Source organism: Papaver somniferum, chromosome 8 (genome assembly GCF_003573695.1).
Source record: "Papaver somniferum cultivar HN1 chromosome 8, ASM357369v1, whole genome shotgun sequence".
Taxonomy (NCBI): domain Eukaryota; kingdom Viridiplantae; phylum Streptophyta; class Magnoliopsida; order Ranunculales; family Papaveraceae; genus Papaver; species Papaver somniferum.
The window spans coordinates 138466660-138476469 of NC_039365.1; the positions used below are offsets into that span (position 1 = coordinate 138466660).

Here is a 9810-nt window from a genome sequence, read left to right on the forward strand (position 1 = left end):
AAACTCCAAGTGCACCTACTCTTTTGGTGAACGAAGGAAAACATAAATCAAGAAAGTCTGTTAAAAACCCCATTTTACCACCCATGGTATTATTCGTGTGAAAATTACTCTGAGGTAACACTATCAGGAACTACCACCCATGGAATAGATACAAAAAAAATTCAATCATGCACAGCTGCACATATCCATATCCGTTGTAAAACTCCACAGATCTCAACAAGCTAAGTGCGGAGGCTTGATTTTGGTTGATGAGTTGACGGTAAATCACCGCATCTTCAGGTGATAAAAACACATTAATGCAGTACAAAGACAGCAAGGCCCCAATGAAAGCAAATTGTCATGTAAAAGTCATCAGCATCAATTGTTAAAATTAATCATGAAAGGCAACTAAATTAGTGAAAGCATGTAACTTATACACGGCTTCCATCTTTGTAATGAATTGAATACAACTGTACTTAAAGTTACACATTACCTGGCACGCATAAATCTATATACCACAATGAAAAATTCAAGCTTAAACCCCTAGTGTCTTTTATCAGTAATATATTGGACAACAATACAAAGTTATCTGAATGATACAATATCAGCAATTTTGTAACTGTACTTGGAAAAATACCTTAACAGTTACCTTTTGATCTTTCTATCTCTGATTGACTTTGCAACATTGGAGGATTCTCTTTCCTTCCTGGACAGCTGACCCAGTTTTTTGTCAGAAGAAAGAAACCCATCCTCCTCACTGAGTTTATGCATACCATTTCATAACCCAGTTGCACTGTAAGTAGTTAAACTTTTGCGATAGAAAAATCGGCTTGTCCTAACCTAGGCTTAGTTTGAACCACCATGATGAACCAGTAACATAGCCTTTATCATCTTTAGATAAAAATCATCTTACTTCCCCATTAGCCCAGCAACAGTGCGGATAATATCTCTCCCATAGTCTTCTCAGGCATATCAGTTTCATCATCCACTTCAATGTCAGACTCGAGCACTGCAGCATCAAGCACCAGTTTCCTCTTTGCAATCTCATATATGTTCTCATCTACTGTTCCCTTTGTCACAAGCCTACAGAAAATTTTCAGTTGCAGGTTAAAATTTTCATCTACATATTCTCATTTTTTTCTCTGAACTTATAATTTCAGCTTCTACAAAATTCTTACATCCCTTTCAACAAACAAGAAGTTTAGGAACCTAACTAGCATGTATTTATCAAACCCCACAAAAAAATCACCATAGATCAAGAAGGGTAAAAATGCAGGAACTGAGCAAGCCCATGCATTACAACAGTACGTGTGAACAGTTTAAAAGAAGCATACCTAATAACGGTAACAGGTTTTGTTTGCCCAATGCGATGGCAGCGATCTTCGGCTTATCGGTCCATCTGTGGGTTGAAATCCATGTCATGTATAACTACAGTGTCTGCTCCTGTTAAGTTCAAGCCTTGCCCTCCAGCCCGTGTAGATAGCAAACAAGCAAATATCGATGTATCATTATTGAACGCATCGACTATATTTTGCCTTTCGGTGACCTGAGTACTGCCATAAAGAGAAAGTTCAAGAATACGTACAACAATAGTAGTTCTTGTTCGTATTTACAGTTACAAAACAACAGTAAACGCAATGTCTCAGTCTGACACAGGTTACCAACATTTGCAGACCAGTGCTACAACTCCTCCCGGAATGAAACAAAACACTCAAATTCATGTGGGTCCTTCTCATAATGATTATCTAGCTTTAACCATTTCCAACTTCAGGTGCACTTATTCATTGAACACGCTTAGGGATCAAAAGTAACCTTCTCCTATTTCAGGTGCAACTGCTCATTAGACACGCTTAAAGAATGTTGATGTTGATTTTACAATGAAGTTTAATGAATCTACCCCTCAATTAGTCATATATATTGATGAATGTAGACTTGATTATAAGACAAAAAGCAGATAATACATTAGTGATTCCCGCAGCTACTTAGGAATAAACACTCAAAGACCATGCAAGATGCATACTCATGTTTTGCAATCGGAAGGATTGTGATAGTACAAGATAAACCACACATTCCCTACTTGTAAGTGAGTAACAGGGATAAAATATACCAATAGGTATCTGTAATATTTAGCATACAGAAGTACAATAATACCTTCCATCAAGGCGCCGATATGTAACACCAATTACATCCAAAGTCCACTCTAAAATATCAAGCATTGAGGTCCATTGGCTAAAAATCAAAACTCTATGCCCATCTCGTTTTAATGAAGGGAGAAGATCAGCTAACGCCTGCAACACAAACATAGAGAAACAAACTTGACTGTAAGTAGAAATGGCAAGTTTCCTTTCCGCTGTTGCTTTGAGCCGTGTTGTGTGTGAATAGCGTGTAGTGGTTTCCCTATCGAGTGAAAGGCTAAATTAGCCTATCTGTTCCATGTTTTGCTAAATATGGACCTATGAATGATAACCATACAGAGTGAAACCTAGAAACCACTTTCCTACAGTAATTTATTGCTTTCGTGGAGTATTTGGAGTTAAAGAGCTTCCTTTTTTCTCCTTTACCATGGTCATCTTTGCTGCAGCTGAACTAAGAAGTTCACTAAACCACAACTTGAGATCAATTAGGGAAGTCCAGATAATATAAAATACACTCAGAATTAAGGAATTTTTTTCCCTAGATAGAAGACAATGGTTTGCACCCAATTGTCAAAGTGAGGTATATGAAAGGGAAGTACATTTCGTTACACGTGTTTAGAGTCTGTAGATCAAGGCAGATAAATTAACAAAAACAAGTGAAATACCTTAAAATCAACATGAAACATGTTCACAATAAAAAAACTTGTTGGCTATCAAACTAAGAAAAGAACATGCAAGTGAAGGTTAAGTAACAACAAACAAAGAATTACCTGATGAATAGAGAAATCGTTATAACTCTTAAGTTCTTCAATAACCCTTTCCAAGGTACATTCAAAGCCAAATGCACCTTTTGAGTACAGCTTTCTTGCATGATAAACGACATCCTCATCGTTGTAAATACGTCTCACCAGTAAAGGATGATTAGCTATCTGAGGTAAGCATAAACAGAGGAGTCAGATCAGAAGGATTTCAGAGCATTACACAGTAATTATTTGTACTGGTAAACAATTCAAATATCAGCACCTTACAGAGTTCAACAAAATAGTTGGATATTTGGCGTCGCGGAATAAAGTCAGTTATACTCTTGGGAGTAGACGCTGACGACTTCTCCAACCAAGCAAGAGAGGATGCACGATACTCTTCAATTGCTTCTTTATAAGCATCCTCTTGCATCCTTTACATAGACACATGTCGAACCTAAATTTTTTTTTATTAATCCTCAAAAATTGGCAGTTCAACAAATCTCTAAAAGAAGGTAACTATGAGAACCTTAAGAAACATAAAACAAACTGCGGAGGAAAGTTGTACAGACCTGTTGAATCTTCGGGACCAGTTGCTGCATTACATCAGATTTCATGCGTCTCAAAATAAACGGTCCCAGGATGGATTTTATACGAGCATTCAACTCCTTATCTTCGGAATTCAAAAGCTTTTTCAGGTCTACATCTCCGGTTGCAAAGAGGTCCGGCATCATGAACTCCAACAATGACCACAGTTCCTGCAAACATTATAATTGTCTCACAGCGGCTAAATTGGGAGGTAATGGTAGGTACATAGAAGATTGCTATCAAGCTTTAAATTCTAGATCTCATCCTGACCATATGTTTCATGGTTAGTGGAAAAAATACTGACACATGATAAAACATTTCCAAAACATACATGCAAATCATTTTGGAGAGGTGTCCCTGTCAGCATAAGACGCTCTTTTGCATTTTGTGCTACACCCATTAGGTTTTTCCATCTATAGCTGCTTTTATCCTTTAAAGCATGAGCTTCATCCATTAGCACACAGCTCCAGTGCCAGCGCTTCAGTACCTTGCGGTCATCTTTCTGCTGTGCACTGCAAAAGAGTGTCTCTACCCAATAAAATGTACATCCACATCAAAAATATATTACAAGATCATGGAAGGAAGATAAGTTGAGCAAACCTGTGACGCTCAAAGAGTGAGTAGCAAACTAAAAGAACATTAAAAGGAGGTGGCAACCCAGCCTTAGCTAAAGAGTTCAACTCCTTCGAATACATCGCTCGCCCTGCCCCGTGATACTGTAACACAGTAAATGAAGGGCACCACTTTTTTAACTCTCTTTCCCAGTTCTCCAAGAGAGAAGCAGGGCAGACAATTAAATGGGGTCCAGGATCATTGTCCAAGTATTTCAGCATAGTTAAGTATGTGATAGCCTGTCAGATTATAACATCATTACAAATTATAACATCATTACAAATTATAACATCACTACAAATATATATATAAAGTATTTGATATCCACATGTTAAAAAGTGCAAGTGTATGAAATTGTACAACGTACCTGAATGGTCTTACCAAGACCCATCTCATCTGCCAAAATGGCTGCATAAGATAAAACGGTAAAATTGATTAAGAACCAATCAATTTTAAAAGTATACTTGGTTAGTACCAAGTATACTAAGTAAAACTAATAAATATTGAATATGAGCATGTTCCTACATGCGGGCTCCGTAAAAGATATGCAAAACAATGGAGAAATGTGTGCATTAACATATCAAAAGTTAAGAATAAAATTATAAGTACATACATGCTTTATTCTTAAAAGCCTACATTTATAGTTCCATAACTTCGAGATGCATATGGACCAACATGCACCAAGGGGATATTTGTCCATCTTTTCTTATATATCCCTGGACATGCATACTTGAGTATTTTATACTTCTTTTATCATTTTATTTCTTTATCACTATGTAATAGTTAACCAGTTGCCACTCCTCACCTAATGTGGCCTACCTAGGCTTACCCACATTAGGTTTCATCTCATTCAGGTCATACCTTATGTCAGATGGCACTCTTTTCTCCGCAATATTAGTTAAAAATGGAAAGTGAAAAGAGATTCAATAGCTATACAATTTATCAGCTAATAGATTGGTGGTCATTTAAATATTTATGGCAACAGTGCTTTCTGTGGTCGAACCAACACCTCATAAATTGTGGTTGTGAGAGAACAGAAAATAATTCAGCAAGATGCAAAATTACTGAGGATACGCGATACATATTGAACACCGCAAGATATTATGTCTTCTGCAACAGACCCTAGGCTTCTAATTTTAATTCACAATATCTCCAGAAATAAGAAAATCTATTATTCAGAGTACTGGTTTGTTAATGTGTGGAACTAGTCTTTTCAACCAAAGATGGGCAGAAACTGAAAAAACGAAGAAAATAAACACATAAAAAGTAATAATAAAAGAATGAACGGGAACATATAGTTACAAAGACACCAGTTATGCAAAGTGACACATGTATGCAACTAAAGACACAGACTTTGATCCCCTATACCCCTTGATTCGTATCACTTACTAACCCATTTTTTTAACAAACAGGAAAGGAACCCCTAAAACTTTCTCACAAGTTAACATAGTTAAAATAAAGCACATTGTAGGGGAAAGAAGGCTCAAAGAATTTACGCACAGAAAGTAACCATAAATCGCAGGGAACAGTTACCAGATATCAGCTTTTTATGCATAGAAAAGGAAGTAGCTTAAGCCGAAGAAAAGTAGTGAATCAATTTCAGGGATGACAGAACATTGACAGACAATCGTAGAAATGATAAACGATAGAGTTCAAGAGGAAATACGAATGAAGAAGAGAAAACATGGGACCTGGAGTTAGTAGTGAAATTCTGCGCAAAGATATTGATATCCTCTTGCTCAAATATATTAAATAGTCTTGATACACCTTCACGTATGTTTTTTAGCAAAACACCAGAGAAGAAAATGGAACTGGTGAGGGTTTTAAAATATTGAGTTTCATTCTTAATGAGCTAAGTTCACGATGAAAGTTGATGTCACATACAATACTTATCGACATCAGTAGTTTAATCAAATCTAGCGCTCTGCTATGTAGAACACTTCACAACATCAGTGATTTAATCAAAGCTAGCGCTCAAACACAGAAGAAAATACTTGAAATGCCAATTAAAGTCTCTCACTTGTTGACTTCAAACCTTCATATTTGCAGTACAATTGGCCCTGAGATGACTTGATTCTCTAGTTCAATCTGCTTAGAATTTAGTTCCGACAGAAAATAATTAAGAACGAGCCACACAACAAGAAGGACAGGTTTGCAATGAAGAGATGGATACTCCTGCATAGTTGCATTGGCAAGTGTAACCAATTCAATGAGTTGGATAAGAAGAATAGAATTTGATTTAGAGAACCATTGCATCTCATCTGAAAATGCAATTATCTTCTCGAGAAAAAACCTGGTTCTGTTTATGTGGTGTCTTCCATTATTTTTTACTGCTCGACTTGATAGACTACATTAAACATGTTGGAGTTCTTTCTATTAGATTTTCAATGCTACTGTCTACTGACACATTACAGTGATTCACATGTTAGCACTGAGCCTCCACTTATGCTTATCAACCTAACATGCTTTCTACCGCAGGAGTTAATTAATATAAAACAGCGAACAGTAGCATTGAGCCTCCAGAAATAATATAAACACTTATTCAAAGCTTCAAATGTCATAGCATCTGAGAGTTACCTTTATTTTGCATTGTGGATATGGAAATTAAGTGATGTATGAGAAGAAAAAAATGGTGCCCCTGACATATTGATGTCAAGAGAAAACAAAGCAAAAAATCGTACCTCCAGCAATATTCTTCTTATGCAACAGAAGAAGAAAATTGACACCAACTAGTTGGTAAAGTTTAAGGATGGGTTGAAAATCGGATTCTTCAGTTGCACAAGCGGCATTAATATCATCCTGTGTAGATATAACTGAACCTAATTAGCACCCAAAACCAACCCAAACTAAACTTGAACGATAATGTAATAGTTTTACCTGTGTAACAATCCTCACAGAAGACGTTTCAACCTCAGAATATCTATCACAGGCCGACATTGATGAACCATATAACTCTTTTTTTAAAACTGCTGATATTTTGGAACATTTTTGTAAAGCTTTGCCAACAACATCAACCTCTTCTACTTCCTCCTCGTCATCATCATCTAAGAAAATCGGTCCAGTATCTTCTTCAACAACAAAATCCTCGTCACTATCTTCATCAACAACAAATCTTCGAGCTCTATTAGTTTGAGGTCGAACTTCTGCTACATCTGCATCATCATCCTCCAAACTGTCGTTAGTAATTTCCAATAAATCATCACTACTTCCTTCCGAGATTTCGATTTTCTTAGACTGGTAAGAAAAAGATTCAACCAATGGCAGAGATGAGGATTCTTTCTTCGGGAATCTCGGTTTGAACGATGAGTGTTTCTCCCACTCATCGTCGGAAATTTCTTCAAAATCGCGCTTCATTTCATATATTCAAGTTATGAAACCCTAGAAATTTGCAGATAAATAACAAATGATAAACCCTAGCAAATTCCTAGGGTTTTGTGCGGATGAAGAAATCCAAATTTTGAGGATTTTCTGGGGGAGAAATAAAAGTAGTAAAATTCTTCTTTCTTAAATTTGAGTTGTCACTGGGGATTAACGTCCCGTCGTATAAAAGACACGGTAGAGATTCTTGACCGTCAGGGAAGAGAGAGAGAAAGGCTACGGGCATCGGGCACTCGGCCCTAACATTTGGTTCGGATCTTGTAAACCGTTTGCGCGTCAGCAGTTGGGCATCTGATTGCTAGACGTAAGCAAATATTTCAAGTGGAAGGAGGCAAGGACCCCGTGAATTTCGGGGGTTCCTTCAACCATGTTGTCTTAGAAGTAAGTCGTGCTGTCACAAGCTCGCGGCTTACAGTCATAGGATTTGCAGATCCAAGTAGTATGAAATTTCATCAGGATTTTATTTTCTAAAGACCCATGCACTTTATATTGATTTTAAAATAAAGCCTTCACATTATTTTCAGGTTATCACCTCTTCTTTCTCTTCTATTTTTAATCGGGATTCGGAAATTAACTCTATCTTTCTTCTAATTTGAGTACTGATAAAAAAAAAATCATTTCTTTTCGTAATCTTCTCTGTTCTAATCTCATTGATGAATCAAATTGTTTTGTTCTTGAAAACTATAAAAGTCCGTAATAAAGAGATGGGATTGAATTTCAAAACAATTTTTTTTATGAAAGATTATCAACAACAGCGAAGAATCGAAGATGTTATCGAAGAAATCAATGCTAAATCTATCTCAAATAAATTAATGGCATCAAGTACAATAAAATAGGAAATCCCAAGTTATAGGAATCTGTTCATCGGCCAAGGCAATTGTAATTCATACATTTTGTGCTGTTTTTTTATAGATCATTATACCCAAATACAAACCTACCAGAGGTCCAAAACTGTAAATCTTCCATCAAATCATCTGATCTAATAGTAATTGATACTGATATTCAATACCTACGACAATGAATTGCTTAACCATGGAGAAGATGAGAACAATGGCGGCGATTTCAACGAAGAGGGGGATACAGGGGACTGGGAGGGTTTATTTTGGTTTCAGACAAAATTGCAGGGGTGCTTAATGAATAAAATCCGAAGGATATATATTAAAATATTTTACATCAAGATCTAAAATTGATGATGCTAATCCAATGGATATTAGCCGCGAGTTCATTTTTCTTAACACGCGCGCGCGTGATAGCATGACTTGTGCAATTTCAAATTTGTGCACTATTATAAAACCCAGGTATACTGTAAGATAATTTCGACATAAAACAAGATACAAAAAATAGTTTGTGGCGCCCAGTTTCTTGTACCCAGTGTTAACATGGCATCGCTATTTATATCCCACATTACCGGACAACACTGAGTTGTTTTTGGCTTTTACTCAATAATTTTGAGCTACAAATCAGAATCGACCTCTTACATCAGATATATAATCCTAGGTATCTAAAGAAATTAATAAACTAGGTTTTGTAATCTTTCACAAAAGAAGAAAAAAATGAAGAGGAACTTAGGGTACAATACTATGGAAGACAATGAGTTTGGATTTTCTAACCCAAATCCGAAAAAAGTTGCGAAATTAATCATCATCTAAATCTCTCGTTGAATTTGCAAGGTTAAAAATGAGTCACAAAATTTAGAGCGTGTTTGGTTAACAGGAAGTGATTGTGATTCCTGGGAATGTAATTTATGCAATGTGATTCCCAAGGAATATCACTCCCTCACTTCATGTTTGGTTACGACATGATTAGGAATGGGACAAAATCTAATTATATTAAAACCAACCGTATTTTGTCTGGGGGTGTAAATTCGGGCAGGCCGGGTTACCTGACCTGTTTTCTATATCAGGCCAGGATGGACGGGCTTGGAATTAAGCTACCCAGAAGGCCTGCCTGGCGGGGCAGTAACACTAATTTTCATACCCAAAGCCCAAATACTAAACAGGCCAGGCCGGGCAGGACGAACATGCCACCTTTTTCTTGTCTGCCATTTGATTTGATTACTGAAGAGAAATTCATATCACAATATGACTAAATAAAATCACTTTCCAATGTCAAAACAATGTAATGGAAGATGTAGAAAAAGAAAAAGAAAACAAGCATAAAATTCTTATCAAAAGATTAACTAAAACTCTAAGAAAATTGTTTGTTCATAATTAGAAAAGACTATTCATGAGCTCCCAGTCTTCTCTACGTCGAAGAAATTTATTGTGTACTCCAATAACTTGGTACCCTATGCTCCTTTACATACATAGATTAAAAACAGATCAACGTTATAGAGTTATACAGTAAAATCTAATCACAAGAAGAAGAAGAAAATAATA

General features: G+C 36.4%; 1 pseudogene; it reads right to left on the reverse strand.

Annotated features, from left to right (window-relative positions):
• Positions 1-374: 374 nt before the first annotated feature.
• LOC113303199 lies at positions 375-7552 on the reverse strand (annotated as a pseudogene).
• Between the last annotated feature and the right edge of the window lie 2258 nt (positions 7553-9810).